Below are 15,887 nucleotides of genomic sequence, written 5' to 3' on the forward strand. Positions count from 1 at the left end.
GTGACTGCGCCTGCGCAAACCTCCTCGCCGGAGTCCCACGGCAGAGGCTGTGAAGCCTCGGTCTTCAAACAGGTGACTGCGCCTGCACAGACCTCCTCCCCGGAGCCCCACGGCAGAGGCTGTGAAGCCTCTGTCTTCAAACAGGCGACTGCGCCTGCGCAGGGAAACTGAGGAGGAGTCGCTGGGGTCCCGCAGTCAACTGCACCTGTGCGAACAATTGCCTTGAAAGAGGTAGGAAGAACCGCTAGGTCTTCCAAGCAGGCTACTGCGTCTGCGTGTATAGACTGTGAAGCAGGGACCTTTAAACGGCCGACTGCGCCTGCGCGCGTGGCCGCACAGTGAACAGGAGCCGCTGGGGTTTCCAAGTCCGCGACTACACCTGCGCAAATCCGGTGTTGGGAAACCTCTCCCCTCAGGCGCGCGACTGCACCTGCGCGGGAAAACTGAAGAAGAGCCGCTTGGGTCACAGGCTGAGGAACAGCGCCTGCACGAACCTGGTCTTGGGAAACCTCTCCCCTCAGGCGCACGACTGCGCCTGCACGAACCTCTTGTTCAAAAGACTGGGGAATTCCTGTCTCCAGACCAGCGACTGCGCATGCGCGGGCAGTCTTTTCAAAGGGCTGCTCCTCCCTGGAGCCTCCCAGGCGATTTTCTGTAAATGGACTTGCAGCAGCCTGCAGATTTCTACTCTCAGGCTGCTGTTTCTCTGTTTCTGAGCCAAATAACTGGTTCAAATTTAAACTTTGGCCAAAACTTAGGTCCCACTGGGGCGGAGAAGTGTCCCAATTTGTGGGCTGGACAACTTTTCCCTTGAAACAAGCCACAGCGCCTGTCTTTACAGCCTGTGAACTTGAACTTGTATGGTCAGATTTATACAATTTACCTGATTTTCCCTGTGTCCCATCCCTGCCTGTAATCACTGCCACTGGCCCGGACTCATATGGGTCCCAGAAAGTGCCTGCACATGCACCCTCCTTGGCCAGCATATCGGCCAGTCATTGTGGGGAGGCAGAGGTGGGCGAGGGGGCTGCAGCACCACTGGTGGCTGCTACCTTTCCCTGATTGGCCCTGAGGAAAGATCGTATCGACTCCATAACAGACTCGACTGTATCGGGAGGAGTTTCTGTCTCTGCCTTCTGAGCTGGGGCTGCAAGGGTTCTGGCTTTATCGTCTCTCCCAGGCTTTTTACAATCCCTGCACCAGTGGCCATCCTCCCCGTACCTGTAACAAGTGACCTTGTTCTGGGAGGGACAGCTCCCCTCCTGGCACCACTCTTTCTTGTATTGAGCCCCAGGTTTGACCTCGTGGACCTTACCCTTGTGCTGGGGGGTCCCACTATTCCTGCCGTTCCTATATGCTACCATGAGCTGCTGGATTACAGTCTCTTTGGTTGCTAGGGGGTCTCAGGGGTAAACCAGGTATCAGCCTTTGCTTTTATCTGGGGCAGGCAATTGGACACCAGGCAATGAAGCCATTGGGACCGCTGCTGCTGGTTCAGTTGTGCCCTATTTTGTCCCCCTGTACACGCGCTGTTATAGACTGCCACAGCCTGTCTGCAAATGCCTGTGGGGTCTCCCCTTCCTTCTGCAGTGTTTTCCCTATGCGATCGAACGGATTGCCGTCGTTCGCACCCATGGCTTCCAGTATTTCCTCCTTTAGGTCCTCAAAACCCTTCTGCCCTCTCTTAGCCTCATCTGAAAGGGTCTGATAGAGCGTGCTATCTACAGAGAAAAGCAACATTTTGGCTTTCTCTTCCTCATCACAGCCATTAACACAGGCTGCCTGTTCTATCCCCTGGAAGTGCACTGAGGGGTCTCCCTTTTCGGAGAGCAGGGGAATATGTTTCACCAGGCCTCTGAGCTGTGGGGTATCATAGGCTACCAGATAGGTATGCTGAACAGCCCCTGGTTCATTATCGTTCACGGGCGGACCGTACCTCCATTGTTGGAGGGGGTACACTGGTCCTCGTCCCCGCCTGCCTAGCGGGACCTGCTGGCATTCTTCTACCACCCCATCGTTCACCCCTTCTTGATGCCAGAGCGCCTCAAAACCCGGAGCTGTGGGCTTGCTGTCTTGGGATCTCTAATTCCCTAGCCAACCTTTCCCTGGGTGTTGCCTGTGGGGCTGTTTTACTTAGGTTGCCAGTAAAATCTGGCTGACCTGCCTTCGGGCTGATCAGACAAATCATCCCCTTTGCTCCCTTTAAAGCCATGTTAAGGCTTTCTATCTCTGCCCTACAGGGGCCATGATCTGCTTCATCAAACCTTTGGTCGCAGGCCAGCTTATAAGCTGTCTTTACCTCCCTAACCTTCCCCTCCTGCTCTGTTACTTCTGAGGTGAGGTGGGCATTCTCTTCCCGCAGTCTCATCTCGTTCCTCCTTGCTTCTGTAAACTGACACTTTAGGAACTCTATCTTGTGCCTCGCTTGGCTTTTGCCCTCGCTAGATTCTTGGGTGAGGTGTGCGTTTTCCTCCTGTAGCCTCATCTCACTGTCCCTAGCCTCTGTGACTTCCTGCACAAGGCGCTCTATCTCTGCCTGGCATTTCATGACCTCTAGTGTGAGGCGTGCATTTTCTTCCCGCACCCTCATCCCACTATCACTGGCCTCATTCACCTCTCTTATGAGGCGTTCTACCTCCGCCTGGCATTTTTCCAACTCTGACTCCCGATTCATGGCCTCTTTAACCTCCTCCCGCACCCCCATCTCATCCTCCTTAACCCGGCCACCTATACTATAATAGGTCAGCTTACATGCTGCCGCTAACTTCTGCAGGGCTACCCACAGACTGAAAGCAAGAAAAGCAACAGCTGATGCTTTCTCCAGATCCAGACCACTTATCATATCAAGAACTGCCTCCAGTCCTGCCGCGGTCGCCAATTTGTAGGGGGGCATCTTTTACCTGGTTTACGGTAATTTACCTTCCTTTACCTGGTTTACGGTAATTTACCTGGTCAAGCAGCCCTTTTTTCCACTGCACTGAGACCAATACCAAACAGCGGTTTCGAATCGCTAAACCCACCCTTCCAGTTCTGACTGGAGGAACCTATAATTAATGATATATTAAAATGGACAAAATGGTCTGGATGCGAGAAAATCTAACTTTATTAACTAAAGAAAACTACACCACATGATCAAAGTAATAAAGAAACTACACCACACGATCAATGTAAAATTGTTTAACAGGGGAAAGCAGATGGCAAAAATGAGGGATAAATGGCTACAATGTAAGTCTTACAATCTTAGCAATTTCCCTTAATTACCACCCCTCTAACTCCTTACTAGATTGCCTTGCTGAGGAGTCAGAAACCTGCTCACCTATGGTCCAAAGAGGGAGAAGAGCTCACCTGCAGTCCAAGGAAAGAGAGAGAGAGGTGCTTCTGAGAAGCTATCTTTATATCCTGTGAGCTCCTGCTGTTTTGGCGCTGAAAGGGTCTGTGTGCAAATTCGTGCCAAAAAGTTAAAATACACAAGAGAAAGGCCATGATTGGCTGATTCAAACGGGCTATTTCCCAGTGGCCAAACTGCTTCCTTTGTCTGGAATGGGTTTCAAATAAAGCTTGGGGTGGTTTGAATGTGTCTTCATTCTGGGGCCAAAATGTTCCCGCCCACATCCAAGTTCATCTGGCTACAACAAAAGGGACCCAACTGCCCTATTGTCTGAGTAATGGGTGATTCAAACCCATTCATTCCTTTTCTTAGTCTAAAAAAAAGTCTCTTCCGTAGTTTAGGTGTGTCTCAATTGTGTGCTGGGCTTTGAATGGAGTTGGATTACTATGTAAACAGAAGCCCCTTTGTCCTGCAGTCACCGAAACTGCAGTCTCAAGTGGATAATCCCTTATGTCAACATCCTGCAGCAGTTTCTGTAAACAAACATTGCCTCTGTAGGGAAGGGAAACTCCCTTTTTTTGATTGACAGAATCTGACTGCCACTGCTTGATCCTCCCACTTTTCACAGACATCCACGAGCTGCTTCTAAACCTCTTTATCCTTGGCCATGCTTTTCTGACGGCCATTTTTAAACCCCTTTGCAATTTACACAGTTCAAAACTCAAGAGTACATTTAAAAAAAAAAAAAATGTGCTGTCTTAAAGTGTGCGAATTTTTCCACGAAGTCCCTCGATTCCGGTGTTGTCCACGTGCTGCCCAACTCAACGCAGCCTTTTGCGGTACTGGGCACATTTTAAAACATTGTCCAACCCAGAGACAATTTAAAATCACGCACAGTCTCCGTCCACGATGTGGATTAATATCTCCAGTATCTTCGGGGCTGAGGGATTTTGCGAACCCCTACAGTAAAACAGTCCATGACTACACAAACCACTCTGGGTACAGGTATATTGTATATCAGTAAAACAGTCCACGACTACACAAACCACTCTGGGCCCAGATATATTGTGTATCAGTAAAACAGTCCGTGACTACACAAACCACTCCGGGTCCAGATATATTGTGTATCAGTAAAACAGTCCGTGACTACACAAACCACTCCGGGTACAGGTATATTGTGTATCAGTAAAACAGTCCGTGACTACACAAACCACTCCGGGTCCAGGTATATTGTGTATCAGTAAAACAGTCCGTGACTACACAAACCACTCTGGGTCCAGGTATATTGCGTATCAGTAAAATAGTCCATGATTACACAAACCACTCTGGGTCCAGGTATAGTGTGTATCAGTAAAACAGTCCGTGACTGTATTGATTTCTTTGTGGGTTCAATGACGAGACATTTATGAAAGAGAATGTCTTTTAATCTAAAGTATGTTCAACTCAGTTAAACAGCATTACAGGAGACACCATGCTAGAGAGCCCTCTAAAACGAAAGTAAAACTAAACTGCTTGTCTCTGTCACATGCCCTCTGCTGGTCAGGCATAAGTAATCAATCAGGCAACTATGCTGGTAAGGCATCATAATCAAACAGGCAAATACCATCACTATTTGCTGATATCATTACATCTCCCTTTCTTAAAACAAAAGTATTTTACTTTTAACTAACAACATGTTTTCTTTGTATTAATCTGCATTTTAACTGTAACACTTAATGAACTTACATTATCATTATCATGATCAAGGTTTTTTAACCTTGTTTTGTGTGTTCACATGAAATATGTAAATACACTAGAACTTGAAGAAAGAATAAGATAACATTACTTCCTTCTATAACAATAGTCCTTAAATTTGCTCAATGAGTCTCTCAGGAGGCTTCACGCATCTTGAGGATTTTCTGATTGATTGTCCTTGAATCTGAGTTGTTGCCTCAGATGATGGTTTCTCAGCTGTGTGATCAGGTTGTTCAACAGTATCAGTCTTTTGACCTGCTGTGTGATCAGGTTGTTCAACAGTATCAGTCTTTTGACCTGCTGTGTGATCAGGTTGTTCAACAGTATCAGTCTTTTGACTTGCTGTGGCTGGTCCCATGAGAAGATCTCGACGATTTCTTCGCAGAACAGCACCCTCATCTGTCTGAATGGTGTATGATCTTGGTTGAACTTCACTCAGGACAGTTCCCTTCTGAGTCCATATGTTTGTTTTGTCTTTGAACCTTACTTGGTCACCAGTGTGGAGTTCAGGTAGGTTTTGTGTTCCTCTGTCATAGTAGTACTTTTGCTTTTCTTTCTGTTGTTCTTTGAACTTCCTCACTTTCTCCCCCTCTTTTGTTTTCAGGAGGTTCTCCGGGATGGGTAGGTTTGACCTTAGCCGACGTCCCATAAGGAGTTGGGCTGGTGACGTACCACACTCGAGCAGCGTTGTGCGGTATACAAGCATGCTTTGGTAGAAGTCAGTTCCACTGTCTTTTGCCTTGTACATCAGTCTTTTCACTGTCTGGGCCAATTTTTCCACGAGTCCATTGGACTGTGGAAAGTGAGGACTTGACGTTGTGTGGACAAAGTCCCACTCTTTGGCAAAGTGTCGGAAACTTGCATTGTAAAACTGGGGTCCGTTGTCTGTGAAGACCTCGCTTGCCACACCATGTCTGGAGAATATGGCTTTCATACATGTTATCACAGCATCTGCAGTGGTGGTGTACAGTCTACAAACCTCTGGATACAGGGAGTAATAGTCTGTGACTATAAGATAGTCCTTCCCTTGACATACGAATAGGTCAGCGCCTACCTTCTGGTAAGGTCTGTCTGGCGCTGGGTGTGGCTTTAGTGGTTCTGCAGGATTGCTTGCTTGATATTTCAGGCATATTGTGCAGTTTGACACCTCATTTGTCACATCTTGGTTGATTCGTGGCCAGTACATCACCTCTTGTGCGCTTTTCTTACACTTTTCGATTCCCAGATGTCCTCCATGGATCCTTTTTAGCATCTCTTTTCTCAGACTCTTTGGGATAACTATTTTACTTCCTTTGTAGATGATGTCTTCGACCACTGATAGTTCCACCCTGCAGTTCCAGTACTCTGCCATGTCAGGTGAGCAGTCTTGCTTCATGTTGGGCCATCCATCCAAGATGCTTTTCCTCAGTCGTCTCAGTGTTTCATCTTTGTTTGTCTCAGTCTTTATGAGCTCCATTTTTGCATCTGCTATGGGCAGTGCACTTGTGATCATGTCCATGTAGGCGTTCACTTTTTCATCCATTTTGGTGTTTGCGAGCTCACTTGGGTCAACAGCTCTGGACAACGTGTCTGCTGTATACATCAGCTTACCCGGTGTGTACGCAACATTCAGTGTATAGCGTTGCAGCCTGATCATCATTCTTTGTATTCTAAGCAGACAGCTATTTAGTGGCTTTTGGAACAATGCAATCAAGGGCTTATGGTCAGTCTCTACACTGATTGCTTGTCCTGCCACAAACTGGTGAAATCTTTCACAGGCGTATGTGATGCTGAGCAGCTCCTTTTCTATTTGAGCATATCGCGTCTCCGCGTCTGTCATTGAGCGCGATGCATATGCAATAGGTTGCCAGTAGTCATATTTTTGCAGAAGAACGGCACCGAGCCCACTCTGTGATGCATCTGATGATATCTTGATGGGTCTCGCTGGGTCATAAAACCTCAGAACTGGTTCCTCTGTGAGCAGTTTCTTTAGATCGCTCCATGACTTCTCATGCTCATAATTCCATTCTCATTCTATGTTCTTTTCAGTTAGTCTTCTCAGTGGTGCCATCTTTTCTGAGAGGTTGGATATGAATTTACCCATGTAGTTGATCATTCCATTAAACCTCTGCACGTCCTTTTTGCATTGTGGCTTTGGCATATTCTCAATGGCGGACACTTTTCTGGGATCTGGTCTGATGCCCTCACTGCTAAGAATATCTCCCACGAATGTCAGTTCTGTCACCCCGAGCTGGCATTTCTCTCTATTCAGCTTCAGGTTTGTTTTCCTTGTTGCTTCCAGCACTTTTTTCAGTCTCTCGTCATGCTCAGTTCTCGTGGTTCCCCATATTATGATGTCATCCATTGATGTATCAACTCCCTCCAGGGGCTCATAGATCATATGGATAGTTTTGTGATACACTTCAGGAGCTGAGGCAATGCCAAATGGTAACCTTAGGAATCTGTATCTGCCAAATGGACTGTTGAACGTGCACAGTCTTGAACTTGCCTCGTCCAATTTCATCTGCCAAAATCCTGATGATGCATCTAACTTGCTGAAATACTTTGCATTTGCAAACTGTGACATGATTTCCTCACGTGTAGGAAGCTTGAAGTGCTCTCTCTTTATTGCTCTGTTTAGATCTCTTGGATCCAGGCAAATTCTGAGCTTTCCATTTTTTTTGTCCACAATGATGAGGGAACTCACCCACTCAGTTGGCTCATCTATCTTCTGAATCACGTTCAGGCTTTCCATCCTGTCCAACACTGCCTTCAGTTGCTTTTGAAGAGAAAACGGAACTTTTCTGCATGGATGTATAACCGGTGTCATACTTTTATCTACTCTGATCGTGTGTACTCCTGGAATGCAGCCTAGACCCTTAAATAGGTCGTTGTACTCTTTCATGAGTTCATCATAGACTGTCTCTCCTTTGCTTTCCACAACGAGGACTCTCTTTACCAGGTTCAGTCTCTCACAGGCTATTAAACCTAGTATGGCTTGCATATCCTTTGGCACCACGATTAATGCTAACGTGTGCTCTCTGTCTTTGTGTGTTACTTTGACAATGCATTTTCCTTTCACTGGTGTATCAGTACCTGAGTATCCTGTCACTTTCACTTTTATTCCATGTATCTTTGGTCTGGGTCTAATTTTCTTAAAATCAGTCTCTGATATTACATTAACTTGTGCTCCAGTATCCAATTTAAATGGAATGTGTATGTCATTCACTTTTAGTGTCAACATCCAGTCTCTTTTTTCTTTTTTGTTTTCAGACACAACATCTACATAGAACTCCTCTATCTCGCTTTCATCTACTGTATGGACCTTGCTTTGTTGTGCTTGGTTCTTACAGCAACGGTCATAATGGTTGTTTTTGTTGCAACTATTGCATGTTTTACCATATGCTGGACACTTTCTTGGTGGATGCTGTGTACCGCATCGACTACATGACTTTCGATTGTCCCTTTCATTTTCGTTCGCTGGCCATGCCTCTTTTTTCACATTGGCGCTCTTTTTGTTAAACGGTTTGTGTCCATTCTTACTCACTGCATCCACGTTGCAGCTACTGTCACTGAACAGCTCCTTTGCCTGCGACTTCACAGTCTCTGTGGCCCTACACAGTGCTATGGCTTTTCCCAGGTCTAGATCTTGTTCTCTTAGCAGTCTTTCCCTTAGACCATTATCTGGAATACCACACACCAGTCTGTCTTTTATCAGCGAGTCTGTCAGTCCCCCAAATTCACATGTTTTGCTTCGGTTTCTCAGTTCAGTCACATACTGATCAATATTCTCTCCCGTTTTCTGTACACATGTGAAAAATCTATGCCTCTCAAATGTCACGTTACGTTTAGGTATGCAGTAGGCCTCAAACTGTTCCATTATTTTATCTAGCTTCATTTTGTCTCCATCAGCAGCGAATGTGAAGTTATTATACACCTCCAGCGCTTCATCACCCACGACATGTAAGAACACTGACGCTTTCATTTTATCACTTTTCTCATCAGCTCTGATTGCCACTATATACAACTCCAAACGTTGTTTGAATCTCCTCCAATTTTCAGCCACATTACCTGTCAACTGAAGCTTCGCCGGGGGGTGTAAACCTTCCATTTTTCACTTCGTTAGCTATTCTCCAATGGTAAGTAACGATTTTCTCTTTTGGCTTGTTAATATGTGGAGAGCTGATTTAACTTCAGATTTTTCCTCTTCATCTCTTTCAATCACTTCTGACACCATGTATTGATTTCTTTGTGGGTTCAATGACGAGACATTTATGAAAGAGAATGTCTTTTAATCTAAAGTATGTTCAACTCAGTTAAACAGCATTACAGGAGACACCATGCTAGAGAGCCCTCTAAAACGAAAGTAAAACTAAACTGCTTGTCTCTGTCACATGCCCTCTGCTGGTCAGGCATAAGTAATCAATCAGGCAACTATGCTGGTAAGGCATCATAATCAAACAGGCAAATACCATCACTATTTGCTGATATCATTACAGTGACTACACAAACCACTCTGGGTCCAGCTATATTGTGTATCAGTAAAACAGGTTTATTAAGCACTAAACATCCTGTACAAAGAAGTAATACTTAACAAGGAGATAGTCACGGTCTTGTTCGTTTGAGCCTCGGCGTTCCTTCTGAGTGACTGTGGCATGGTCTCTTTCTTCTCTTGCTGTTTTCTCTCGATTGAAGCTCGCTTCTCTGGTTTCTTGCTGTGTTCTGTCGACTGAAGCTTCTTCAACACTGGTTCACACTGCCTTTAGTGTTCAAAATCCATATCTTTTTACACCTTTTTTCCCTCTTCCTACGTGACTGCAAACAGCTATCCGACACCAATACATGTTTTATGACCTTGTTGATCCCACTCGAACTTGCTTTGTGCATATCAAAGAGCCCTTTTAACTTTAGATATTCTCTTTCCCAAAACCATTTCCCAAGATGTTGTCTAAACAATTTGTCCATTTTATAGTAGTTATCACCGAGGGGTGCTTCTCTTATCTCTCTCTCTTCTCCAACTCTTATCTCTTTTCTATCACATTACTGAATACCACCTCCCTGATAGTCTCCATAAACTTAGCATTACATTCCATTACTTCAGTAATTGCAAACAGAGCGAGTTTCAGCCAGGTTAGCACAATTTCCCATCCTGCTTTTCTCTCAGCCATTTGCCATTTTATACAGGCTTTTAGACTTTTAACATACAATTTCACATATTATAGTTATACAAAAATGTTTTACTAAATCATGCAGGTACACCCTATCCTACATTTTCTCCCATTAACAGAGTTAAATTCAGGATTCAGCCTACACCTCTTGCATTTGTATAGTGTTTTTCACACTATAACATCCCAAAGTACTTTAAACAATTAATTACTTTTTGAAGGCAGTGACTGTTGTTCTGTGACTGATTGAAAAGGAACCCAATATATGAGGACCCAGCTCTAACTAGCTAAGGAAATTCTGCACAAGAATAGTTCACATGTACCACAAGTCTCTGATTTCTCAACTGGATCTCTAAGCAAAGCACTTAGCATTAATTGAGCATTTTACTTGAAGCAAAATGATAAAATAACCTTGCCCATTTTGGCTTGCGGCTTCTGTCAGCCAATCGTGGGAAATACAACAGTTGTTGATACGTCTGTGAACTGTGGTGCTGTCTGCATAATGCTGCATGGAGGCATGGAGCCATATGGCGGGGGAAATGAAATGGAAATATGAAATGTCATTTATAATGCCATGAGAACTGAAACAATATACAGTATGTCACTTTGTTTAATGAAACACTTTTGATTAAAAGCTAAGCTCAAAGTCATTCTAAGTCCTTTGCTTTCATTGAATATGTGGCAGAGAATATTTAAATATCCCTTAGGATATTCTAAGTTGAGCTTTTTAAAAGCCCACTACTATAATGGAAATTTGCACTTTGCTGTCTCCTACAGAATAAATTACAAACTGGTGTAGTACTCAAATTAGAAGCTGCAGACAACTGCTGATGTCAGTATATTAGATACTTTGAAGTCCTGTGCTGTAGGCTTCAGTGTATCAGACCATGGATGTCCCATAGCATATTAATATCTTTTACCACACCACAGATTAAACATAAAGTTCTGTAATAGCAAATTCTATGGGCTGGATTTTGTCAGTGTGGGCGGGCTGGGGCGTGTCAGGTGGAAATCATGTCAGGACCCCGACTCCTTAGTGAAGTGTTGAAAAAGTGCAATTTTCCCCTAATTGGCCAATTGATTTCCTGCATGTGGGAACCACTGGCCCAATTAGTCTTTTCATACAGAAAGTCGCCTCCGATGACGTCATCAATGCTGTTGGATTTAAGGCCTGCAAGCAGCCTTGATTCTTCTGGAGACTGCAAAGGCTCTGCAATTTATATGAAGGAGTTGAATTGTGGAAAATGTCAACAATCAAGCAAAAGTATGCTCCTCAATTTGATGAGCCCTCCCTCCAAGCTCTGGTGTACGGAGCCAGCTGTAATAAGGAGGTGCTATTCCTTTCCTCGGGGAGAAAAAAGCCACCCCAGCAGACAAAATCTGTGTGGCTACAAGTGGCCCAGGTTGTCAACACCATTTCAATGAGCCACAGAACCTGGCTGCAATGCAGGAAGAGGTTTCATGACCTTCTCCGCACCGGAAAAGTGAGTATGACTTTCCCATCACCCTCAATCTGACCCCCATCGCCTCTCCTCACCAGCACTCTGCTTTGCCAACCTCTTCCTCCACATCCCACTTGACACTTACATCCCTGCACCCTTAACCATTCCCTCTCTCTCTATGGTCACATTCACTTAACTATTTGACCATGCAGCCCTCACACTTCCTATCACTGTGATGCCATGACAACAACTGCTTACAACACACAGGGTGGGTCCTTTGTATTCTTCGAAGCATCTATGCTATGCATTCACTACACTCACTCCTTCCATGGTCCATGGAGGAACTTAGTCACAAGGGTATTGAAAACATGGTCATTGTTCAGAATAGAATGACATCTCTTGAGGAGCGATGGTCAGCTATTGGGAAAACAAAGCAGACCTTCATGCAAGTCCTCTGGAGTAGGACTTCCAGTGCAAAAATGGGTCCTCATGGCCCCCCTGAAGTGCAGCAAGATGCTGTCAAGCCACTTGTTACCTCTGAAGTGGGGGCTGACCCATGAGAGGGATGTTGGTGGCAGGCAAAAAGGAAGTGGGGGCTCCTCTCCAAGTGCTCACACGACCATGCCACAGCAAAGCCCTCGGTCAGAGCCCCACCAGAGTCCTCACCCAAATGAGATGGGTGTCTCAGCCCCTGCACAGCCGTAGGAGCAGCAGGCTGTTGGCGAGCCCGCACAGGTTCGCCACCCCAGAGGATGCCCGCCAAAGACGTCGAGACAGGAGCAGCAAGAGAGTGAGCAAGGGGCCTCAGGAAGGCAGATTATTATCTGAATGGCAATAGATTGGGAGAAGGGGAAGTGCAACAAGACCTGGGCGTCCTTGTGCACCAGTCGCTGAAAGTAAGCATGCAGGTGCAGCAGGCGGTTAAGAAGGCAAATGGTATGTTGGCCTTCGTAGCAAGAGGGTTTGAGTACAGGAACAAGGATGTCTTGCTGCAGTTGTACAGGGCCTTGGTGAGACCACATCTTGAGTATTGTGTGCAGTTTTGGTCGCCTTATCTGAGGAAGGATGTTCTTGCCATGGAAGGTTCACCAGGCTGATACCTGGGATGGCAGGAATGATGTATGAGGAGAGATTGGGTTGATTGGGCTTGTACTCGCTGGAGTTTAGAAGAATGAGGGGGGATCTCATCGAAACTTATAAAATTCTAACAGGACTAGACAGACTAGATGCTGGAAGGATGTTCCCGATGGTCGGGGAGTCCAGAACCAGGGGTCACAGTCTAAGGATAAGGGGTAAGCCATTTAGGACAGAGATGAGGAGGAATTTCTTCACCCAGAGAGTGGTGAACCTGTGGAATTCTCTACCAAAGAAAGCAGTAGACGCCAATTCATTAAATATATTCAAGAATGCGTTGGAATTATTTCTTAAGGCTAAAGGGATCAAGGGATATGGAGAGAAGGCAGGAACAGGGTACTGAATTTGGATGATCAGCCATGATCTCATTGAATGGCGGAGCAGGCTCGAGGGGCCGAATGGCCTACTCCTGCTCCTATCTTCTATATTTCTATGTTGCATCTGCTGAAGCCACAGGGGAAGCACCACGTAGGAGCATGCGTAAGAGGAAGATAAAGCACAAGTACTCACAAGGGTAGTCACTTGAGTGCTGTGTTGTTTTGTTTTTGGACCAGCCATCATTGTGATTGTATTATAAAGTGTTTTGATGGCAAACTGTTGAAGTTTGTGGGGCCTGTGTCATTTCGCAAATGGGACTTTCACTTTGAGGGCTTAGGGCGCCTTGCGATTATCAGAATGCTGGTCAGAGTGATAGGGTTCCGTAGGTTCTTCTCCATTGTCGATGATCTGTTAAGAAGGAGCGAGACTAAAGTGTTTGATTGTGCAGGCTAAGCAAATCTGGCCAGGGTGAGTGCGTCCCTTGCATCCCAGGCAGCAATATGGTGGCGCTCTGGCGTCTTCTGGCCTGTGCATCTTCAGGTGGGTGACTAGTAGCTTGGCGCTCCTGTTGATGTTCTTGCTGTTGGTGCTGCTGTTGCTCATTGTTCTGCTGCTGCCACGGCTGGTCTTCATCCAAATCTGATGTCCAGGAGGAAAGGAATTAAATGGACGCCATGCTTCTGGTATATGCCTCAGTTGAGGAAGCGCTTAGTCAAGGTGGGGAGAGGGGTTTCCAAGGAGGTCACACTGGAGATGGGTGTCAAGCTCCAAACTTCCACAACACTGAGTATGCCATGCTAAAAGTTCCCCCAGACCTGAAACAACAAAGTTCTGCCACCTGCAAATGATCATCGGTGAAAACTCCTTTGTAATGGTGGAGCTGCAGCTGTTCGTAAGCAATCCACTAGTGAGGCCGTCAGGATTACCTGGCGTGTTCCAGAGGAGGCGTGTAGGATGGGGGAAATGTGTTAAAATTGAAAAGGTCTCTCAAAATGGGATTATAGAGGCAATTAAGTGGTTGTTAAGGGCCTTAAGGGCTCTTGGAGGCGGGATGGAAAGCGTGTCAGAAAACATGTACTTGGGAAAATTGCTCAGAGGCGGGATGGAGACGGGAACGGGCCCGCTCACCAGTTTTGGCGATTTTAACAGCTCGCACGCCTCCAAACCCGCCTCCTCGGGGCTGGGAAAATCAAGCCCTATGAGTTTGTTCTAATCTCCAATAGTCAAAACGTTGTTTCTAATGTTATGAAAGTTTGTTTACTCAATTTCATTCTATTGCAGTGAGGTACAGATCTTCATTTTGAGGCTATAAAAGATGATGTAGCATGATTTAGCATATGACAAATTCTAATATTTATGCAGTAGATTTTATGGGGGGAATTTTAACCCCCAAAAATGGGTGGGTTTGGTTTGGGTAGGAGGTTAAAAAGCTAAAATCTGAAACAGGAACCCAACCCACCCAATTCCGGTTTTAACGGAGACGGGATGAGGAGTGGGTGACCAATCCACCCGCAAGAGGCAGGTTGGTCATTTAAATATTTTAGTGTGCCTTAATTTTAACAGTGATTCTATTTTTAACCACAGTTGACCATGTTTCCCAAGCCTCGGGAAACCTGGCAGGTGAAAGGAGACGAGAAGGGCTGAATCCATAAGATAAGTTCCTTAACAGCACTGCTTACATAGAAACATAGAAACATAGAAGACAGGAGCAGGAGTAGGCCATTCGGCCCTTCGAGCCTGCTCCGCCATCCAATGTGATCATGGCTGATCATCCAAATTCAGTACCCTGTCCCCGCCTTTTCCCCATATCCCTTGATCCCTTCAGCCTCAAGAAACATATCCAACTCTTTCTTGAATATATTTAATGAACTGGCCTCTACCGCCCTCTGTGGCAGAGAATTCCATAGGTTCACCACTCTCTGGGTGAAGAAATTCCTCCTCATTTCAGTCCTAAATGGCTTACCCCTTATCCTTAGACTATGACCCCTGGTTCTGGACTCCCCGGCCATCAGAAACATCCTTCCTGCATCTAGTCTGTCCAGACCTGACAGAATTTTATAGGTTTCGATGAGATCCCCTCTCAATCTTCTAAACTCCAGTGAGTATAAGCCCAATCGACACAATCTCTCCTCATACGTCATTCCTGCCATCCCAGGTATCAGCCTGGTGAATCTTCGCTGCACTCCCTCCATGGCAAGAACGTCCTTCCTCAGGTATGGTGACCAAAACTGCACACAATACTCAAGGTGCGGTCTCACCAAGGCCCTGTACAACTGTAGCAAGACATCCTTGTTCCTGTACTCGAACCCTCTTGCTACGAAGGCCAACATACCATTTGCCTTCTTAACCGCCTGCTGCACCTGCATGCTTACCTTCAGCGACTGGTGCACAAGGACACCCAGGTCTCTTTGCACTTCCCCTTCTCCCAATCTATTGCCATTCAAATAATAATCTGCCTTCCTGTTTTTGCCACCAAAGTGGATAACCTCACATTTATCCACATTATTGTGCATTTTCCATGTTTCTGCCCAATCACCCAACCTGTCCAAATCGTACTGGAGTTTCCCGACATCCTCCTCGCAGCTTACCCTCCCGCCCAGCTTTGTGTCGTCTGCAAATTTGGAGATATTACATCCAATTCCCTCGTCCAGATCATTAATATATATTGTGAACAGCTGGGGTCCTAGGACCGAGCCTTGCGGTACCCCACTAGTCACTGCCTGCCACTCAGAAAACGACCCATTTATTCCAACTCTTTGCTTTCTGTCCGCCAATCAGTTCTCTATC

This window comes from Somniosus microcephalus, chromosome 9, assembly GCF_052327205.1.
Source record: "Somniosus microcephalus isolate GS21.2 chromosome 9, FLI_Smic_1.0, whole genome shotgun sequence".
NCBI classification, from domain to species: domain Eukaryota; kingdom Metazoa; phylum Chordata; class Chondrichthyes; order Squaliformes; family Somniosidae; genus Somniosus; species Somniosus microcephalus.